At 28.8% G+C, this 23,891-nt stretch overlaps 1 pseudogene; it reads right to left on the bottom strand.

Annotated features, from left to right (window-relative positions):
* LOC129980632 (uncharacterized) overlaps positions 1-22,007 on the bottom strand; it is a 39,180-nt pseudogene extending 17,173 nt beyond the window's left edge.
* Positions 22,008-23,891: the final 1,884 nt, after the last annotated feature.

Here is a 23,891-nt window from a genome sequence, read left to right as displayed (position 1 = left end):
ATTGTCTCAGTATGATAATTAGGTCTTAGATATCTACAAATTATTTAGAGATAAATAACTCTGTAGATAGATTTATAATTCTATAAAAAATAGTTGATGAAAATAAATAATTCTAGCTGGTTATCATTGTCTCAGCATGATAATTAGGTCTTAGATATCTACAAATTATTTAGAGATAAATAACTCTGTAGATAGATTTATAATTCTTTCTATAAAAAATAGTTGATGAAAATAAATAATTCTAGCTGGTTATCATTGTCTCAGCATGATAATTAGGTCTTAGATATCTACAAATTATTTAGAGATAAATAACTCTGTAGATAGATTTATAATTCTTTCTATAAAAAATAGTTGATGAAAATAAATAATTCTAGCTGGTTATCATTGTCTCAGTATGATAATTAGGTCTTAGATATCTACAAATTATTTAGAGATAAATAACTCTGTAGATAGATTTATAAATTATCGCATACTTTGTATCCTAATATTAGGTATCCGTTCATATTAGGTATTGAAGGTCAGTAGATAGGTAAGTCATTTATCAGGGAATGTATTTACATTCAATACCATTTAATCATTATAATTATTTGCTATTATAATTTGACCCCACTTCCCTTATTTAAAGGATGGAATTAAACTAAACATAATTATTATTCGAATTTCTCTGAAATTACAAATAATTTACATAACAAAGAACATGCTATTTCTAGAGTGAAATATCGACATATTGATGTTAATTTAAAATTCAATAAATTTATTGAACATAATCAACTTATTGTAAATATAATTTTTTTTAGTGTTTTAAGACAATTCTGTTCAGAATATTCTCAAAACTTACTTTATTAATCAATCATAGTTATATAATTGAAATTGATGCGACAAAAAATAATTCTTGACTAATACTGAATTTAAAATATTAATCTCACATTTTTCTGTTTTTAAAAAAATCAAAAGAAATGTTTTATCGTTTAAATAATGAACAATAATTTTAAAAAAATAATCGCACAAAAATAATATGTTATTTTAAATAAAAGTTTTATTATTTCATACAAATTGCGATATTATTGTACAGAAACTTTAAAAAAAAGTTCTGCAAAGTTTTTTTTTCTCTCCCTACTTTTTCTCCCTCCCCCCCCAAAAAAAACAACAACAAATGCCTGTCCCTTTCATGCATTAATAACATTGATGTATTAATATATATAAATACAATAACACTCTAAGTTTATTTTTTACGAAAAAAATTTGTCACCGTTTTTAGAACACAATACCATCTTTTGTTGTTCATTTATGTTCATCTTGTGTACCATACATGTCGTTAGCTTGCTCAAAAACCTCCTAATATTTCAAAGTGAAAAGAAGAAACCTTAATTAGATATAGGTCTTTTAGAAGTAATGAAGTTAAACTTTCTCACACTCTGTGACAATGCTTTAATGAGCCCAACAAAATCAATTCTTATTTTTTAATTGTATAATAATCGCCAGAGGGAAGCAATACTTGTGTCACAGTAGATAAATCTGAAATATTAGACAGAATTTTTTTGCCCTCCCCCGCATCCCAATTGCTTCATTGACTAGAACTACGCTATTTGTATTGCAATGATTAATTTTGAAAAACCTCCATTAATTTCTTTGTTAACAATACTTGACGAAATAGCTAATTCTCAAGATTTCGATTTTAAAGAGATTTCGAATGCCTCAAAAATTCATAGAAAATATAAGGATAGAAACGTAATAAGGGTTTTATCGTACCTGGAGATCATAGAGATGCAAGAAATTTAAAAAAGAAAAAAGTTTCCATTCTTAATATTTTTTATTACACAGAGGACTGAGTATTATTTTGGCATTTAAAACTTCTATTCAGTCGTACAAATTATTTTAACTCTTATTATGCAATGGCAATAACTCGAAGTAAACAATGCTATGCTCTTTCCGTTTGCTTAATTTTAATTGTAAATGAATAGCTAAAGGTTTAGCTTATGGACAATTTTGGAAGGATTATTATTTAATACTTTATGAAATTTTCTAATTAACAGTGAACAAAAAAATTAAGCATTAATTAAATTCTTTCCTTGTATTCACAACTCGTTTCAATATAACCAATAAATTTTATAAAATATGTAAAGTGATTTAAATTCGATAATAATTCATTGAATTTCTGAAATAGCTTAATGAAATAATATTTGAAGTAATAATAGAGTATAAATCTGAGTCAGATCTCGTAATTTTGAGCTATGGTTAGATTTCAAGAAAGACCTTAAGTAGGCAACCGTATCTACAATCCATACTAAAGGAACATTTTCGAAACCTTTACATTTTAATGTGATTCTCAGTGTATTATGAGCATAGATTTTTTTAGTGGAATGTATTCTCGTAAGTTTAAACGTCATTCACACACTTTCATATTTACCATTTAAAATTTCAATTGAAATAAAAGAAGTGCACGGAAACTCTCTGATCAATTGTAAAATAAACTGACAATAATTATCTAAACGTTTCTTAATTTGATTAGTAAAATAAATCTGCTTTCGAGCAATATAAAATTTATACACTGAATCAAATAATTTACTTTTCTTAAATTAATAGATTAATAAACTAATTTAGCTTGAAGAAAAAATGTTTTAAGTAAAGAACATGTATCAAATTTTCCTGATATTGCAACAAACTTACCTTGAAATATTTCCAATGTTCATTTAGCTCTTTATCGATAAGCACGCACTTTGATACAGCAACAGCAAAGAAAGAGCGAACAAGGCGAGGAACTTCATGTTTCACGTATAGAATACAAATGAAGGACATTTTGAATCACGTATTAAACCATGCAATTATTTAAATTAAAATGTATATCACATAATAACTCAAAAATATTTATATCATTAATACATTTAGATCTGATGCTGACTGTTAACTAAAAGTTCTTTCTGAGATGTGATTTTCGTGTACTTAATTAAATATTTGGATTTTTTTATTTTAACGAATTTTTTAATTTTTTAATATTTTATATTATTTTAATAAGAAACGTTAATTGCATTTCTTTAGAGTGCTGAAAATAACAATAACACATGTCTAATTAAAAGAATGAAATATATTTGGGATTTTTTTATTTTGTTAATAAAGTTTTAAGTTTTTAAATTAATTTCCTTTTGTAATTTAACTTTAATCTTCAAATTATCTGATATTTGATTTAACTTTTCTGATATGAAAATGTTAAAATTATTTGAGTTTGATTAGAAAAAAATAAGGATTGATCTGATAAATTGAGTTTCCATTCTGAAATTCTTCTAGCATTTTTGGTAACATATAATTTAATTTTGAAACAAAATGATGACACGAAAACGTCTCCTGAATGTCATTTTCAGAAAGATCTTAATCAATGATGACAAACAAAGATCAGGAAACACGCTTGACTTATTATATAGAGCTATCTTGATTTAATATTTATACACGTTTTTAGATATTTTTTGAGCATTATGACCATTTTTTATTCTTGTGCCACTAAAGTTAAACCATCCACTCTTCTTTGGATTTAAATCCATCAAGAAAAGAGCGTCTTCAAGAAATATTTATAAAGAACTAACAAAACCTTCAGGACAATGGTAATTAATACTTGCCGTCCTGTTTATTAAGTCTTCAAAACAGTAACATTGTAATCGATCTCCTGGATTCGTGAAAAAATCCCGTTTGTCATAGGATATGGTCCATTTTCTCCTTTTCTTCATAGTTTTCACTAAATAAAGGTTTTTTGCTCTTGTGGAATAGTCAACGATCTCATCCACTTTACTACATCCTGTCCTTTAACTCTTTCACGGCATTTCAGAAACCTTTCATCTTCGCTAGAAAGTCTTTGGTACAAAAGAGTTCATTATAATTTATCATAAAAAAAGAATCATACACATGATTAAATCCTAATTGATGATGGAGAATTATTCCGATTAGATTAACTCTATCAATTTTTACGTGCAATATTTCAATGCTCCCGTATTTTATTTATAGCATATTCTTAAGCAGTATTCATAGTGTTCTGTAGTTTCCTCTAGTACCTCATCTTTTATAATTACTTTATTTTTCACTCGTACTATACATTACCATATTAATTCATCCAGTTTTCTTGTACTCCAGATATTTTTCATTCTGTTTTTATCCTTTTTTGTTATGTTACAATTATTCATATTTTGTCACTTGTACATTTCTTTCCACATCACTAAAGTGTCACTTTCTTTTTTTAAAATTTTTATTAAATAAAGTCAACTTATATTTATACAAAACCTAAAAGAAGCCACATGTGCTCTAGAAATGAGGTGTGGTATGTTGTTAAAGTAACAGTCATCAGAAGAACTGAACAACACCTGATTTAATTTCATTCTTCAAAATTCCATATTACAATAGTGTGGGGGCAATTGAAATAATGTGGAAGATTTAACCTAAATCAGATTCACATAGGCGACTAATATTCAGTAGAAGGGATCACTAATCTCCAATTCTTCTATACCCAAGACTAAATTTCAATGTTAACGTTGTCCAAGAAGAGTTTGACAACATATGATCTGGCTTCCATTCTTCCGAATTATACATCATAACAACATAGGAAAATTTGACCAATGGTAGAAGATTTAACCAGCACTAAACTAGCATAGGGGGTTGATATGTGGTGGGTCACGAACCTGAGGTACTTTTACCCCCAAGCTGATATTTTACGAACTGTATACCATGTCTCCTCATAACACTAGTGGGAAAAGAAGAAAATAACCCCCACCCCCTCAATAAATTTTCTTAATTGTGTGGAAAATGCAAAATCTTTTTTTAGTAAAATAATACTTCTCAAGCTGGTGACATCGATCGACAATACTAGACTGATAAAAGTTGTAATTTTCTCAATATCAGTCTAAAAGCTATCTGAGATTCCATCAGTTATCAACAAGCTGATAATTTATTAGATTCATGAAAGTGGCTTTATTAATTTTTGTAGAGAGGAAAATCACCGACATGAAGGGAATCACTTTCTTTAAACTACATAATAAAGGTTAAAAAAGGGTTTAAAGTCCCAACTTAGATAAAATGCAAAGCCTTTTGATTAGTGTGATTTAAAGTTATCTGTGTCAGGCGACATCAATCATTTGAAAATATGAAATTCCTTCAAGTTGTTTTGATTTGTTTTTATATTTGTATCAAACTATGCATATCACATTTTTTGATAAAGTAGGAAAAGATTATAAGTGTTTAATTAAATCCCTTGGCTAAATGAATAATGAAATCAAATACTGAGAAATACCTTACTTAGTCCCTCGTTAGCTCATTGTTCCCTTTAGAATGTTGTTTTGTCAAGTCGAGATTTCATTGCATTCAGTGTATTATTAAAATTATTAAGTATTTCATAATGTATAGCTTTAAATTAAACGAGGGAAATATTATGAAGATGCAAATTCATTTCAAAATGATTTAATTTGAACCCAAAATTAGTTTTTTTGCCACATTAAGCTTGGAAATTAAAAAATATATATATAATCTTTACATTTGCTGATAAATATCTTAAAAAGAAATAAAAAACCCTCAAGACTTATGGAAATAAAAGCATTCATTTAAATTTCTATTTATTGTTAGCAAAAAGATAAAAAATATCGTAATATATTCAATGCATCGAATAACATATTCTTATATATCATGCTATAAAAATAAAGAAGCAATATCAATTACTTCAGAAGGGATATTGCACTAAAACATACATAATTTTCTTTAAGAATTGTTAAATTATTAAAAAAAATGATGGAATTTGTAAAATAGTATCAGATATCTTTGATTTTTTTAAAATTTAGTTTGAATCTAAAACATATTATGCTACATTTTAAAAATATGTTTAAATTAAATTAATATGATATTGAAATAAAATTGTTATAACTGAAAATCTAAATTCAGTCCATCCATTGATTGTGTTTTAGAATTATCTTATTCACGTAGAGAGGAATTTCGTTCAAAACTTATCCAAGAAAACTTAAATTTTTGCCATAAATTGCAATAAAGAAAAATTTAGAATGGCATTTTGTCCATCGAATTCACAACGTTAGACAAAACTATGAAAATGATTTGAATTTCACTACAACAATGAGATGTAATATTGAAAATTTAAAAAAAAAATATTTAAAAAACTTTAACATTGTGAAAAAAATCCTCGAAACTAAATTGGCCACAGTAAATAATTTTTTTTAAAATTTCAGGACAAAATATTTCATGTTCAGTAATAGTTTTGTAAATTACCATGGTAAAAATATTAAAATCTCATTTAATTGTATTTAATCGAAATTATAAAAAAAATGTCTAAAAAATTCTTTTCGAGATTAACATTTTCTCTTAAAAATATATTTGTTCTAGATTTGATAATTCTATTAAAAATAGTTTGTCCTGTAGATAGCCAACATAAGTACGTATTCATTTATATTTATTACCTGTAAAACGACAATTTTAATTCAAAGAATACCTTGAGATTCAGGATAGGATTATCTTAACTTATGATATTTTGAATTTTTATTTTGATGATTTATTACATTTCAGTGGCTTCCGAAGACGACCATTTTTTTTCGTAATTTTTTTGTTATAAAATATTATTATATTTGTAGTTATGCAATTATTTGTAAATTTTAAACAGGGTATATTGAATTTGATGATGGAATTGTTAATATTACGCAAGTTCAATCGTTGAATTTGATTTACTTCATAGGAATTAAGTTTTAAGAATTGAAAAGGGTAAAAAAGAAGATATTTCATAAGTAAGGGAGACCTAAATTTATAAAACTGATCTAGAATTTTGCTTAAATTCACGCAGTTATAAAAATTCTGACAAATGGTTTTTGAGATATTGAGATCTAGTAATATTGTTTATTTTCTTTACTACAAGCTTCAGAAATTTTGAGAATTAATAAACCTTAGAATTTTATAAAAAATATGTTTTCAGACAGATAGTAGGATTTTTAGTTTTATATATTTAACATAATGCATGATGGAAATACAACCTTTTCTTTTTTCAATTAATTCCCTTCCACCTCTTGGAATGCATTTGACATAATTAGTAAAAAGTTTTGATGTTGGAGCGAAATCAGTTTCTTGAATCTTTCCATTATTATGTTTCCATTTTTGATTAGCGATATTTCCCCGCATTGAAATTAGCTAGCCAAATGAACTCATACGTCTGATATACCAAAATTTATCTCAAGAAAAGGTTTTTAAATATTTCTTAGATCCAAGGAATCAAATAAGAATTAATTTTTACAGTAATCGCTTCTAATTTCCAAATGCACGGAAATGAGAAAATAATAGTTTTTTATAATCATTACATTATAATTTATAATCATTATTTACAATAAATTTGACCGTAAATATATAAGTACATTACTGTATATTTATATACGAGCAATAATACCGCCGCTAAACTTCCAATGGGCCAGAGAGAATATTTAAAAAAAAAAACCCTTTTCGCATTAGTTGTTCATTGTGTAAATGATTTCTCTAATATGAATATTCTCTCTGTTTTCAATAGTTAAGGAGCTATAGAAAAATGAAAATACCTTAATCCCTTATTATTATTTCCTTTCCCTTTGGCTGGCAGTTCTCCAAGATGTCATGACAAAACTGTGAGAGATTATTTCGTTAAATTTTCGAGAAACGTGTGATAATCTTTCAATAATGTTGGAAAAAGAGCAGTTAAGCAACATTTTTTCTGAAATCGGAAAGCGAAATACAAAGATGAAATTGGGAATCTCAATAAGAATGCTCCAATATTGGAGTACCGGTCCATTTTAAAGCTATCAAATTCTGACGAATTTTTAGCCTATAGTTTGAAATATCGTAGTATTATAAAGGTTTAGATACTTTTATTTTTCTTTTCTTCATTATTATTGATAGCATGAGCCGCTGAGTTCTACATGTAATGATTTCGATATCACACGATTTACATCAAAGATTACAAGTCATTTTTATGCTAAAAGCATCTTTTCTATTATTAAAATTTTTTTGTTCAGTAATATTTATACGATTTTCTAACTACTTTTTTATGCATTTTTATTCATTTCGAAAAATTATTTTTAATCATAAAAATGAAAACGTGGAATGATATAGAACAGAGTCAATTCCAGCTCATTGCATTATAATTTGTCTGTTTAATCATGGATACCTTACACATTGTTTATTAGGAAAAAGTAATGCCATCAGTATTCAATGTAAGATCATAATTTTAATTAGCGTTGTTATGTTACCATGTTATATAACTAGTGTTGCTAATTTTAAAATTTGACGTCACATGAGCTGACTGTATTTGCTAATTTCATTTGAGATCTTGGATTACCTGCTATAATAGGTGATAATATTTTCACTGGATAATTTGTGCTACTTTTATAAGCCAATTTTCTTATTTCAGAATTCAATGAGAGTTTTCTCTATTTAAAACAGGCTTATTTATCTCAATTCTTTAATCTCACCGTATCATAGATAGTACCGTAGAAAGGAGAAAAAGGCGCATTTTTATGATTACACCCAATTGTAAAGAGTTCTGACAAAATGTGAAGAATTATTTACACTTTATTGAAAAATAATACCCATTTTATTATAATAGTTTTTATTAAAAATACTTTTTACAAAAGATATTTTTTAAAAAACATAGACAATAAAATCTGAAATATTCATATAATAAAAGAATTTAAATACTCTAAAAATTTCTGCAGTTATCCCTTTTTAAACTAATGGGTAGCTGGCTTGAGTGGCAATACCGCACTGGTTGTTCTTGTTTCTGGACATTTTGATGTAACCTTTGATACCCCAGCTTGTACCCCAACTGAAAAAGAAATTTCATACACTTAGTATAGTTATATGAATGATGGTTATCATAATAAAAGTCATTATTTATTAATTTCATAAAAAATAAACAAGAACTTCAATAACTACATTAAAAATAAGATTAAGCTCAACATGTGCAATTCAAATAATGTCAAAGATGATGCAGAAAATTAATCGTGAAAAATTCATAAATAATCCAATTAATAAGCATATTTCTGGAGCAATAATAACTTGAGCAAATGACAGATATTTGAATCGGCATTTAAAAAAATTGTTAATTCAGTGCAATTCTACAATAGACGATCATCAGAAACTTACATATTTAAGAGGAAAGCAGCCTTGTCAAACCATTACTTGATTATTTTTTTAAATGATTATTGTAACGTAATTTGTCGTGCAACTTATTTGAATTAATTCAATTTAGCTAAGCAAATTATAAATGTTTAAGTACAATTCACATTATTGAATAGAAATTCACAAATGACTGTTTGCCAGAATTGTCCAATCAGGAAATGTAGTTTATAATAGTGCAATTAGATTAGCATTTCCTTTGGAAGTTACATGAAAACTATTTTGGGTTGCACTTTGTATTTCTGAAACGTTATGTCCTCCAACCAAATGTTATTTGACCACAAAGAATTTAACATGAATCAGTCGACGTATGCAATGAATCTTCAATATACTTAGTCTTAAACCCAAGACTCATTGTCCTTAAAACCGAAAGTCAGAACATCGCATCCTCAAAAGAAAATACTATCAATCAAATAATTTACGTTTCATACGCAAATCAATGAAATGATTATATGAAAATTTTGTTCACATTTTCTATAAAGATTTTTTAAAACAAAAAGATTAAGAACAAACGTGTAAGAATTACATTGTCTAACAAAATTCAGTTAAAACAACACGAAACTTCATAAGCTTTTTATGTCCCTTTTAATAGTTTACACTGTCACAAAATGAGTAATGCGAGGTAATATTCGTACCTATTTTTAACCAGCCAGTAATCAGATCCATCTTCTGTACCATAGCCTACAGCAAGAACACCATGATCCAAATACACAGAGCTGCAATCGGGTGCGTCATAGATACCGTCTCTGTGAAATGAAAAAATACATGCATTTTGAAAATTTGCTATGATATCTTGAAAAACTCGTAGAAAAGCGAAAAAAAATTAAGTATATATTCATACTTTTAATTAAAATAATAATTGAATAAATACGTATACTTTTTAAACCTTAATAAGAAATAGAAAATATTTCTTTAACCTTTTAAGTTAACCTTTTATCCAAGTATTTATGATGCCCCCCCCCCAAGGTAGAGTATATTTTAAGATATAGTCATACATCTAACATCCGACTTGTCATGAAGGCACACGGAAAAATTACTGGATGACCGGACCGAAACAACAGCAACATTGGTGTGAACTGTGGTTGAGTCCTAAGGGCCATCACCGGTCAAGGTACAACCTTCCCCAAAGGAAGTACGTCCCGTCATCAATGGGAGGAGCCATATCCCCCACTTATTTGTGTACCCTCCAGGACGGCGAGATCCAATCAGCATACCGGAAGCATCTCATCCTCATTTCGATGTGCACCCCCGGGGTTTATTTTAAGGTATAAGAAACATTTGCACAATAGACTTACTGGTAGGATTGAAAACTATCTGGGCTGGCATCAATGGCAACTGAAATAGGTCCAATAGTGGCAACTGCTTGTTTTAGAGCTTCCTCATTTCCACTTGGAATATCAACATAACCTGTGGCGGTTGCTCCTACGGAAGACTTTTTGAAGCTGCAAGTCCCATCCTGAAATGAATGAAGTCATTAGTCAAACACTAAATAAACTCATTTAGTTACTTTCCAAACTGGTTGCAACTATTGATTTTAGACATTTATGTCTTTCAAACGAATTTGTTTAAACTTATGTTAAGTATTTTCTTTGCAATTTCACATATATATGCATATGTTTTATCATATCTAAAGGACATACAATTTCTTTTTAATAGAGTTACTCTGATGTTTTCTAATAGCATCTTAAGTTTCATCTGTAAATTTTGATTAAATGATTTCTTGTATTTTTTTATGACGTTTGTAATTATTTTTATTCAAAACAAACAAACAAACTAACAAAATAAGAGTAAGACTGAAAGTCACAATGAAAGAAACGTGGTCACCTCAGCAGTGTATGGGTACGATTTCTCAGTATCGATGCCCTTATTGACCTTGACGTATTCGAAAGCCTGATCCATTAACCCTCCTCCACAACCTTCATTGCCTGGGAATAAAGAGAAATAAAATGCATAAGCAAAGCTAAAAAGTCTGTATTCCTATAAGTGACATATTTTTATACATTGACTTTGGATTGTTTTCAATTTTTATTATATCTGATTAAATGATTTTAAGATATTATAATTTCAAAAATAATTATAATCGGAAATAAATTCTTTTTTGAATTTAAAACAATTTTTAATCGGAAAATATAATAATGTTGTGTAAAAGATTTAATAGTGTTTTTTCTAGTTTAGCTATGGAAATTATAGTGTATATAATTTTCATTTTAATAAATAAAATCTCTTTAATATCATATTTTCTTAAATCAATATCAGATGATAGTATGAAATATGTAAATAAAATTAATAAATTAAGTTATAAATAAAGCATGAATATTTATTTTTTCATTCTTTAAAAGCACGTTAATTTGCTGTTGTTCCATCAAGAAAGTAAAGCTGTAATTAGATCCTGCAACCGCTTCAAATGCATATTTAAAGAATACATCTATGATTGTTACTAAATAAACTACTTTTTAACTACCATGTAAGTCAATTTAAAATTTCACCATGAAACCATTGAAGTGTCACTACGGCAAAATACTGCATGCTAAAGAAAAATTTGGATTGAAAATATTCTAAAATTGTGACGATAATCAAATTTAAACGCTAAAAGAAGATGAAGAAAATTGAAATCAAGACGAAATTATGATTAAAGTATCAATATCATTTCTGTAGAATGTAATTACACTAGTATTTTAACCTTCTTTCCATCACACAATAGTACTTGTAGGTTATACTTATAGGTCATTGGAAATAAAGATGCCAAAGGTGACGCCAATCTCATAAATATAAGGTTTAATTTGCCCTGTTTTTAAACCAAGTCTTTAAAAACATTTAAACAGCAGAAAAGCAATGTTCTTTGTTTATTAAGATATTACTGAGATATCATATATCACTATTGTACTTACTTAAATAAATACGATAAAATTTCCGGAAAGTATTTTAAGAATCTTTTATTTTATAAATAATAAATATGCGTCAAGCTCTATTATTTTCTTGAAACCAATGCCAAATGAAATAAGTAGCCAAATAATTAGCGAAAATATAGAAACAAAACCACAGAATTGCAAAAATATTTGTTGCAAAATTTGGGATTTATTCTACAGTCCTTTTGTTATATTTATGATTTCACCCATCTGCACGATCTATACTTATATAAAGCTCAATGTGTGTGCGTGTGTGGTGTGTGTGTTGGCGATCTACAGGCCAGATCGTTCGACCTACAGCTACCAAATGTGGAACATGCACACCTTGGAGATCGGGAATGTGCACCTGTTGTCCCTTTTTTTAAATTTTTAATTAGAATTTTAATTATTAATTAAAAACAAACTTTCCCACCAAAAAAATCTTTTCATTTCCCCACCGCCAAATGAGTAAGGCTTCTGTTTTTTTCCCACACTAAAGAGGATAGGCTTAACAAATTTTCGGCCACTTATTTCAAACGATTTTGTTTATTTTCTTAATGTTTTATGCATTTAAGATTAAACATTGTTAATTAATCGATTTTTCAGATTCATTCTGAAGTACTTTTGAATAAAAATAAAACAGAACAAAGGAAATTAAAAATTTCTAATCCCTACAGCGTTACCCCAACTGGAGTAGAAAATTCAAGCATTTACGTTACTATAATTGGCGTTGAAAATTCACGCATGCGCATTGTGTTCTGATTGTTGACAACTATTTTCAACGATACGGATTTGGTTTTGAAGGCTTAATATGTTTTTGACAGATTATTTCAAATGATTCTGTTTATTTTTTTAGTCTTTGATACATTTAAAACTAAACATTGTTAATGAATCGATCTGTTCATGATGAATCTGAGAAAATTTTGTTGAACACTTCTTGAGATATTATATAATTTAAGAAAAATATTCTTTGGTGCCCATAAGGTTAAAATACTCAGCAATTCTGTTTTCAGTACTCATATTAAAAAAAAAATGCTTCGTATCAGTAAAAAAAAATATTATTATATTAATCGTAGTTTAATCATTTCCACTTTAATTTAAAGCATAAATTCTACGGGAACTAACAGAAAATTAGAGAGATACATATTACGTTATCGCTGAAGACCTTTATAATATCGTGAGTGAATTATATGACTATTAAAATTTGAAATTTTAAAATATTTTAATGAAGAAGCAATTAAAATGGGAGTTTCATAAAATATTTAATTATTAAAATTTTAACGTGCATTTAGATTGGCAAACCGGCTGGTCGCCAAAGGCGGCTAGTAATAAATAAAGATTGGAGCGATCCACAATTACTATTGTATGTATAGAATGATACAGAAGACATACACTCATGTCCAAAATTAAGGTCACAAACATAAAATATGCGAAAAATGAAAAACTATTCACTGTGTTGCCACGGAATTTGGCACAGAGGTACACTACAATTTAAGAAAGAACATAGACTCATAACAACATGGAAAAGATTTTAATTGGGAATTAAGAAACAGAGTATATCAAAAAGTGTTACATTAAGAATCAGAGACAAAGCATTTATCTCGGGAAAAGCCTGTCTAAATTGGAGTGTGACCAACGTGCACTGCTATACATAGGCTTCACAACAAGCTTTCATACTGTTTATGAGGGTGTAAATAAATTCTTGGGGAAACAAAACCCGTTCTTCCAAAAGCGCGGATTTTAACTCTTGGAGGGTATTAGGAGGGGGGGGGGTTACGCTGTGTAATGGCTCTTCCGAGACCATCCCAAACATGTTTAATAGGATTAAGATCCGGAGATGTCGATGGCCAGCCTATACGTCGAATATCCTCTTCCTCAAGAAAATCATCAACGATCTGGGCTCTGTGTGGACGCGCGTTATCGCCCATAAACATGAATTATGGGCCGAAAGCACTCCGGAACAACCTCACATAAGCTTCAAGGATCTCATCCCTATAGCGATGTGCATTGACAGTACCCGCATCGAAGACGTGCAGTGGTGTACGACTGCCCAATATTATGCCACCACAGACAAGGATTTCTCTGCCACCAAATCTGTCGATTTCTTTTACATAGGAGGGATGATAGCGAGCTCCTCGCTCTCTCCAGATGAAGATTCAACGAGTGTCACTCTGTGTGGTAAATCTCGACTCATCACTGGAAAGAACACGCCCCCATTCTTACTTTGCAAATGACTGGAGCCCCCATTCTGTTTGGCACCACAACAACCGGGCTTCTCTGTTGGATGCAGTCAAAGGGAAGCATTAAACTGGTCGTCGGGCATGAAGGGATCGCTCTGCTAGACGTCAGTATACTGTTTGTCTGGAAATTCTTATTCCAAACGCAGCAGCAAGGTCACGAGCAAGTTGAGGAGCCGTTGTCAGCCTATGTCGTCGTGCGCTTAATGCCAAATAGCGATCCTGTGCAGGTGTCGTTGCTCTGTGACGACCTTGGTCGGCCTTCCTGATTACAGTACCACTTGTATGGAATTGATTCCACAACCTGGATACCACTTTCGGTGCCACTTGTAACTATCGAGCCTCCTCCGCTTGAGACTGCCCAGATTCAAGCCTGCCAACGGCTCTCCATCTCAAGGAATCGTCTAAACTCATTCTCACTGGAAAAGGGTTAAATTTTTTTGTTTTAATGCAATATTCACAAAATTGAAGGCAAAACTCCCAGATGCCTAAACTTTCTAATTTCAATAGTTCCTCAAAAACTAACGCTAAACAATATTTCTTCCCACACAAAGGTTAATATCGTATTACCGGTCCTTCACAATATATAAAATATAGTTTGTTTAAATTTTACTGGTAGCCATTTAGAATTACTTTGAAAAACATTTTTGTGACTTAATTTTGGACATGAGTGTATATAATACTTTTAAAGAAGGTAAAGTAGCTAAAAGGATAGTGTCGTCTTTTAAATCAAATTAATTAAATCATCATTAAATCAAATTAATAAATTAATTAAATCAAATTGTTATATCGTAGTCATTCACCGAATTTCCATCACCATCTTCATCTTGAAGAGCAGAGGAAATCTGTTGTAACCTTAGCATATGCATCTAGATATCGAAGTGTGCTGCCATCTAGTGTCCGAACTGTACTATATAGCAGTTACTTTATTTATGGAAATTTGTAAATAAGGTTTACCTTCTGGTTCAGAGCAATCGACCAGATTCTGTTCGCTGAGAGAAACCAGTTTGCCGGTCTTCTTCTTGTGCTGACCTTCCAGTGAACCAGTGGCGGAAAAAGCCCAGCAAGAACCACATTGTTGCTGATACAAAAAATGTAAAGATCACAATAATTTAATTTTTAATAATGTTAAGCCAAGAAAAATTCCTTTTCGCTGTAATATACAAAGAAAGTGAAAAAAAAAGTCTTATTTGCATCTGATAATCAAGGTAAACTAAATTGTAAAGTAGAACTGTTAATTTGGTTGGTACTATAAATAACTTTTGATTAGTCATTAAAGTTGATTTATGTATTTTTTGAATTTTTTTTCACAAAATGTAAATATATATTTAAAGAATTTCAATAATCTTTATGTTTTTCCGCTACCTATTATACTAGTGTAATATATGCCATAAATATTTTTATGTTTTTTTGGCAAATACGTTAAGCAAAACAAGTTCAATATCGCACATTGCAAATACAAATACATAAACAAAAATGAAAAGTAATATATAAGCAAAATAAAAATAAAACAGCTAAAATAAAAGGTAATTTATGAGCAAAACATAAAGAAAGCAGTAAAAATACAAGGCAATTAAAACGTGGAATAAAAATATAATAAAGAAAATACTAAGTAAAACAGAAGATAAATCGGAGTTAAGAAGAAAAATACTTACAACATATGAACCGAGGGGACAAAAGACAAATAAATGTGAACACTTAAGGATTATTGCAAATTAATTTTATCCTCTGATGAGCAATTAATGCGTTGATTATCATTGATTCCCCTTCTATTTTACATTATATTTTCATTTTTAGCATTAATTTACGATATCTATCTATCTATCAGTCGTAAATTAATATTTAAAACAATCATGGTTTCACCTTTTGCTTTATATTTTATCTTCATATAATGTACAATATTATGTATATATATTATATATATAAAGATTGTAATGAACATTAACTTATGAGCAGTTCATTTTACAATAATAACAAAGCCTTAAACCGGCAGCAACCATAATATCAGTTCCCTATTAAATTCAAAATTGAACAGAAAAACATAAGTGCAATTAATCACAGTGTATAATTAACAGAAGCGAGGACAGAAAAATTAGTTTTTGAAATCAAATGACAGATTTTTCTTATTTTATTTTTGACAGAAAAAATAAATCATTGTATGCGAACGCGTCAGAAACAAGATTCAATTACTCTATTTTAATTAAAAATAATTCTCCACAAATAAATTTAAAAAAAAGGTAACATTTCTAATTAAAAAAGAGATGTAAATATAATTTAATAATTATTTCCAAAACATAATAGGGTTTTTTAGAGACGTTGAAAAAAATTAACTAAATTACATAATGATGAGTTTATCTTTAATAATCGTCAATAAAAGTAACAGATACGAAAAGATCAAAGATAAGGATAGAAACAAAAAGATAAGCTTAAGTATAATTTGTTACATATAATTAAAGGAAAAAAATTATTTTCAGCCAAAAAAGTATTGATTTTTTTTAGGTGTAGAAATAATTTAATTAGATTTTTTAGTAAAAAAATTAGGATTATTTTTCTTGTCAATAAGATTAAATTCAATGTTCTTATTTTTAGTTAGAAAGCATTTAGAGTGATTCAAACTTATCTCTGAAAAATTTGGCAGATAATAACAGTTAATCCATGTTTCATATCATTTAATCCCTTTCGAGTGTATTTACCTCTTGGGGTGATAGCCAGATATCACACAAAATCATATCACCATCATTTTAGTATAAAAGAGAACTTGTTTCCTCCAATTGAACCTAACAACGAAATTTCTTTTATATCGTCATCGTTTTAGTACAACAGTGATTTTATTTTTTGCAATTGAACTTAACGAGAATTCTTTTACATCGCCATCTCCACAACGCCATCATTTTAGTACAACAGTGAACTTTTTTCCCCAACTGAGAAAAAAAAATAGCTTAACTACGAACTTTTTACTACTTACCTGATTCTTAACAGGAGTCACGAGTCCTTTGGTTCTCCAGTCGACCTGGTCTGGAATCTGGGAGTTAAAAGGAGGGATCCAAGTCGTAGCATTAGCTTTCATTCCCAGCTGGTGGCGAAAGCCATTGAAAGTTCTCACAAACTCCTCGTGTTCCTAAAAAAAGTAAACATTTGTTCTAAGAAAATATTTCATTCTTACAATTCTTTATTAATTCTTTTTCAAGTTAGCTTAATGAAAACATACCTTCTTCTTCTGCTTTTTATTTTTCTTTATCTAAATTTTAAAAGTTTATTCAGTAATTGCGAATCTAATTACTTGCAACTCAGAATTATCCAAGTTCTTTAAGATCAAAATCTTGTGTTAATGTTTTGTCGTATTTTTTCATCTTCATCAATAATGTATTACTTTAACATAATATCTTATTAATAGGATCACGATCATTTTAAGAGCATTGACAAAAAAAAAAAAATGCACGAATTTGTACTATTTTTACTTTCACGAATACCTAGTATAGAGGAAATATAATAATCGTCAAAAATTCGAACCCCAGATTTTGACGCTTTTCCAAGTTTTAAAGCTCCCTCAGTTCAAAAAACACATTTTTATAATATCTGCCTGTCTCTGTGACAAAGATAAATAAAAACACGCTTTGAGTTAGACGATTGAAATTTAGTATACAATTTTTACATCAAATTTGAAGATTTCCATCAAAATTTGAGTAAAATCTGTACAGAGGAAGCTGGCTGTCCGTCTGTTCGAATATAAGTTAACACGATAATTATAAAACGAAGAGAGCTAGATAGATAAATTTCCGTACACAGATTTAACATCTATAGTGTCAATTCTCAAATTTTCTTGAGAATTGACAATTTTTTTGAGACAAAATTCGTTGTGCAGAATTAACATCTATAATCTAAACCCACGTCGAAGTTTGAGCGAAATTCAAAAGGGTGTTGACTGTCTGTCGGTCTGTATTTTTAGAAAGATGTAAACGAGATAACTCAAAAACGGAATAATTTAAATACAACAAATTGAGTATGAGATTTTTTAGCTACAATTGAAGTTTTGGGTCAAATCTTTTTATCAATCGGGAGGGAAAAAACGTATCCAAAACCAAAATTCGATTTTCTTATTCTATTACCCGCATGCCATGGATTAATCGCCAAAAATCTCGCCAAGGTAACATGATAGATTTTGCAAAAAGGCCAAATTTCCGTCAAAGTTCATTAATATTTCGTAACTATTGTAAGCCAATGCGTTCTCGGGGTAACATCTGTAATGCGAGAAAGTTTTGGGGAGACGCCACAGCTGGTTTTAATAATAGAAATAATTCACATGAAGTTCTATTCATATGACGACAAATTCGTATGGCTATCTAACATAAAAGGAACAATGTTATATGCTGTATTTTCTGAGTGTCAGTGTTTTATGTGTGTTATAACGCAATGATTTTCTTCTATAAGATGTACGAATGTATCTAAAAAGTCATTGCTTGTTATTTTAATGTGTGCGATCTGCCAGGAAATAAATGACATTAGTAACAAAACTAACTACCCCGATAAAGATCAATGGATGAGTTTTGCTGGTTTCGTTCGATAATATTTTAACCTCTTCATTTCTTGTTCATAAAATTTGCCTTTATAAATGGAAAAGCAAGATGTTTATTATAACTTCATTAATACCTTAGCAGTATATTTTTATAGAAATTTGAAGAGAAAAAAAAATGGAGATTTATGAACATAAAATCAAACTAATTCAATCACAGTTTAGTTATATTAACGTCCCGTTTTAAAACAACAATTGGGTTGCTTTGGGACGGACCTCAATTTTGAACTGTGGTCAAATGACGAGGTCGACATCTGAGCTGGCACTCCCACACCACATCAGTGGGATGACGTGTGGCCCCTACAGATTTAACGTGCATCAGACCAACTCATACAACGGTTTTCCGGTGGATTTGGGTCTCGAACCTGAAACCCTCCGATTCCGAAGCTGAGACCTTACCACCAGTCTACCACGGCCTAAATGCAGCTACAGAAGATATCGATTGCCTATACTCACCATATCCGAAAATTCATTAATGCCCTTCCTGTAAGAGTGTATTCCGAGATCGTAATAAAGATTGTGTCTGATGACGTCAGTCACTCTTTGCTCCCAAATCATACGTCTGTCAATTTCTTCTCTTTCATCATAGACTTTGCCGAATACTTTCTGTAAAAACACACGACATAACAATATAAAAAGTGAGCATGTATATATATGTCAAAATGTTCCCCGAAACATTAAAAACGTCATAACATATGAAAGATGAAGGGATTTAAAATAATAATTTTTAAGCGACAATGAAGATGCGCATGATATAAGCTTTCGTTAGCTAGAAGTAGACAGTACAGTTTCATGATACTTATAGACTGATTGATACACAAGGTGGCTCGATTTTCTTTTTATGCCGAATAATGGATTTTATTTATGCTGTATATTAAACATATTTTTCCACGCTGTTTAACTCCCAAAAATGACTTCTTTAAGTTATTAAATAAAGAAAAAGTTATTCTCTGTATTTATGTATCACGAAAATATGTGGATACTGACCAAAATATAATCGTGATTATTACTATCCTATGAACCTTTAAAAAAAAAGACAACATTTTTTAAATAAATAATTACCAAGAAAATCCATTCTTTATAGCTTGAAAAATGTTAAATGGCTCTCCTACAGAGATATCTTGAAAGAATTCTATAATTAGATTGTATCCTGTTCTAAAAATTTTGTTTCGTATTTTAAATCTTCTAATAAATTGACTGCAATTAAATAATTTTGTATACAGTTTGTAAAATAATAAAAATAAACAAATAAAATGCAACGAAACAATTCGGGTGTATTAAGACCTGTAGATTATTAGATGTTAAAATTTTATGGTTTGATCAATGTAAAGTAGAATTATAACAAAAATCTGAACTACTTTCTTCATTTTCTTTTTATGCATCATAAAGATCAAGTTATCCAAAATATTTTAGGAACAAAAGATAAAAAAATCAAAATAGGATACTTTAACTAGATTAACGCATATTTTTTGTTACTTTTTTATTTTAATACGAGTCGTGTACCGTATTTAAACATATTTCAGAGGCACGTATTTCTAAATTGAACGATAAAAATTATCATCCTACGTTATTTCCTTCAACTACTGTAGGAAACTTTTAGTAATTCTACAATATTTTAAAAATAATTCTACGACATTATATGAATTGAGATTTTTATATATACAGGGTGTTTATAAAGTCCTGGACCCATTTTGATGTTTAATAACTCATAAAATAATAAAGATAGATTTAAATTAATAACATAAATGGTTAAATAGACTCAAAAAGTTTCATGACCCTTGTCAATGAACTTCCACATGTGCCCACTTCGTCGCACGGAGAATATCAAGTCGATAGTCAATTTCACGCCAGGTAGCGACAAGCATGTCGGCATCCACAGAGCCATTTGCGCACATTATGGCGAGTAACAATGCCAGAAACATGAAAGGATGCTTCATCGGAGAACATTATGCTCTTCAGAAGATCAGCAGCATCTTCTATCCTTCTTAGCATATCGGTTTCTAAGGCCATCCTCCTAGGCCTATCGTTCGGTTCCAAAACTTGAACAATTTGAACTTTGTATGCATGCAGTGTTAATTTTTTCTTAATAACCTTGTACACCGTCGAAATTGGCATATCCAATTCTGTTGACGCTGATCTCACAGATATTCTAGGATTGTGTAAAAATGTCTCTCTGACACGCTCAACATCAAAATCACTTGTGCAAGGACGTCTGGAACGTTTCTTATCTTCGATACTTCCAATTTCTAGAAAATTCTTTTTCCACCGCAAGATGCTGTTTTTGGATGGGGGATCTTTTTGGTAAATTCTTCTGAAATTTCTCTGTGCTTGCACTATCGATTTCATTTCTATGAACCACCATAAAATCTGTGCTTTCTCTTGTGGTGTATGCATTCTCCTTAATATCCGCTCGAATAAAACATCACATACAAAAGTACTACATAGAACAAACACATCAAAAGTAAACATAACATTGCAATAGTTGCCAAAAACAAAAGAGAGAAAAATGCCATTAATAAGCAGACAATATTTAGAAAAGTACAGATATTTAGACTGGAAAATGAAATTATCTGAAATTAACCACACGCGCAGACGATATTTACAAAAGTAAAAATATTCAAACCTGAAAAGGAAAATATATGAGTTATTCCATCAATAAATGCCATAAGTTTGTTTATATCTTTATTATTTTATGAATTATTAAACATCAAAATGGGTCCGGGACTTTATAAACACCCTGTATAATTTTTATATTGATTGCTCTATAAAAAAAGGAAGGAAGAAACTAAACGTCTCTTTCCTTCATAATTCCTAAACCATAGTTTTTGAAATACGATAATTAAATGTTCTTATACAAACAGTGAAATACATTTACAATGATTCCTTTTTATTTATAATAAACTGAATAAAAAATTAAATCATCAATTAATAAATTACTTAGTTTTTATTTATCCTGAACAGCGATCTTATTTATCTAATACAAAAATAATATCTCACACATTTTTTTTTCTAATCATCTTATTATTTCAATAATAGTTTCGAAAAAATTTACCTTGAAATTTTCCCAGTGTTCATTTAATTCTGGGTCCAAATGAATATGCATGGATGCTGCTACAACAAAAGGAGCAAAAAAGACGAGGAACTTCATGGTTTACCTGAATAAATAAAATTATGGTCACAATGAAAATATTTGTTTTTTTATGATAAAAAATTGACAGTTTTTCAAGTCGGATATTTTTGTTTTGTTATTTGTTGTTGAGCAGCATTTTTTAAAAAATTCATGACATTCATTATAATGCATTTTCTAATGGAAATACTAAAATTTACTGTTAAAAACTTCCAAATGAGTATTTTACTAATAAACAAATTATCCAAATTAGCAATGATTCATCAACATTTGTGCCAATAGTTATTAAAGTATATTTATGTTTGAAATAGATAATCTTGTTCTGATAATTAATTCAACGATTTTAAAATTTTCATAATTATCTGAAGAATATGGTATATTTTCCAAGGAAAGTTTAAAAAATTCTAACCAAATGTAATCTTTTTCATGAATATTTTTCACAAAATGAGGAGTCATATAAATTCAATTGAATAATGTTACAGATTTTATTTTTCTGACAAAACTGTGTATTTATCAATCAATTTAATCATCAAGTCAACAATTTTATCGTTATCGATACGCCAAAAAAAAAAAAAAAAGAAAAGATTTGCCTAAATATAACTTCTACTTTTCATTATTTAATATAATATAAATACGATTCATTTCTGTAAAAATCTTTTTTAAGTAACAAAAATTGTGCATTAATCGAAATGATAATTTTCATAATTATCTATGAACTTCATAAGATAATAAATAGTTATTTTTTACAACAAGTTTTGATTCCTGTAATATTTAACCTATTTTTAAAAATATAAATAATCCTTAATATGGTATTTTAATTTTTCGTGATTTTGATATGTTTTCAAAGACAAAGTGACGAACTTTTTTCACTGAATTTATTAAGAAAATGAAATTTAATATTTGAAATTTCATACATGTTATAAATTATTACAGCATATCAATAAAAAATTTATTCTTCACTTTATCACACTGTGAATTGTTACATTTCCTTATTCAATTATCGAATTTTTGTGATAAATGAAGAATTGTGGCATTGTAAATGTCATGGTATTAAATGACTGATACAATTATTATATGATTAGCAAATGTTTTTTTTACTCTTTAATATAAAATTTCTTTCTATAAATTAAATATTATTGAATATTCTTGGAATTCCTTAATGAACGAATTTTCATTAAGGAACATTTTGGAATGATAGAATTTAAGAAACATTTCTTTTAAAAAGTTATAAAAATATTAAATATTAATAAGTGATAAATGTGGACTTTTTTTTTAAATTTTTTTCACCATTATTAAATTTGAATTTCTTTATCGCGCATTTAACATGACCAAAAATTAAATTTACAAAATTTCACCACAATACTTAAATTTTAATTTGATAATTATGATAATGAAATTAAATTAGATAAAAAAATATATCACGAACGCACAAAAAAGCTTATATCATTCTTAAATAAATTAATATCTTCTAATATTGTCTCTTATATTTCATATTATATTTGTTAAGATACGTAAAATAAAAACTGAAAAAAAATTTCATTTAAAAAACCTGAAATCCTCTTAAATTTAATTTATGATAATAAACAAACAAATAAATATAGAATTTAAAAATACTTTTCTCACCAAAAAGTACAAGGTTGATGCATGCGAAAAGGTAATTCTAAAAACTGGAGGATGAAGTTTGTGCATTGAGCGTGGTTTATAAATATTTCAGATGTTTTGATAGTGGAGTTTGGGAAGTAATCTGATATCAAGCGTTATCACTGAACCGGCGAGTCATTACGATGAAAATAAATTGTCATGATTAGTGCTATAAGGTTCAACGTATTCGCTTTCATAAAGCATTCAGCTTTCATCAGTAAAAAAAAATTATTTGCTCGTAAATAAAACAGATAAAGGTGTGAAAA

Source organism: Argiope bruennichi, chromosome 8 (assembly GCF_947563725.1).
Source record: "Argiope bruennichi chromosome 8, qqArgBrue1.1, whole genome shotgun sequence".
NCBI classification, from domain to species: Eukaryota; Metazoa; Arthropoda; class Arachnida; order Araneae; family Araneidae; genus Argiope; species Argiope bruennichi.
Note: the sequence above shows the minus strand (reverse complement) of the source record. Positions and strands in the feature narration are given on the sequence as shown.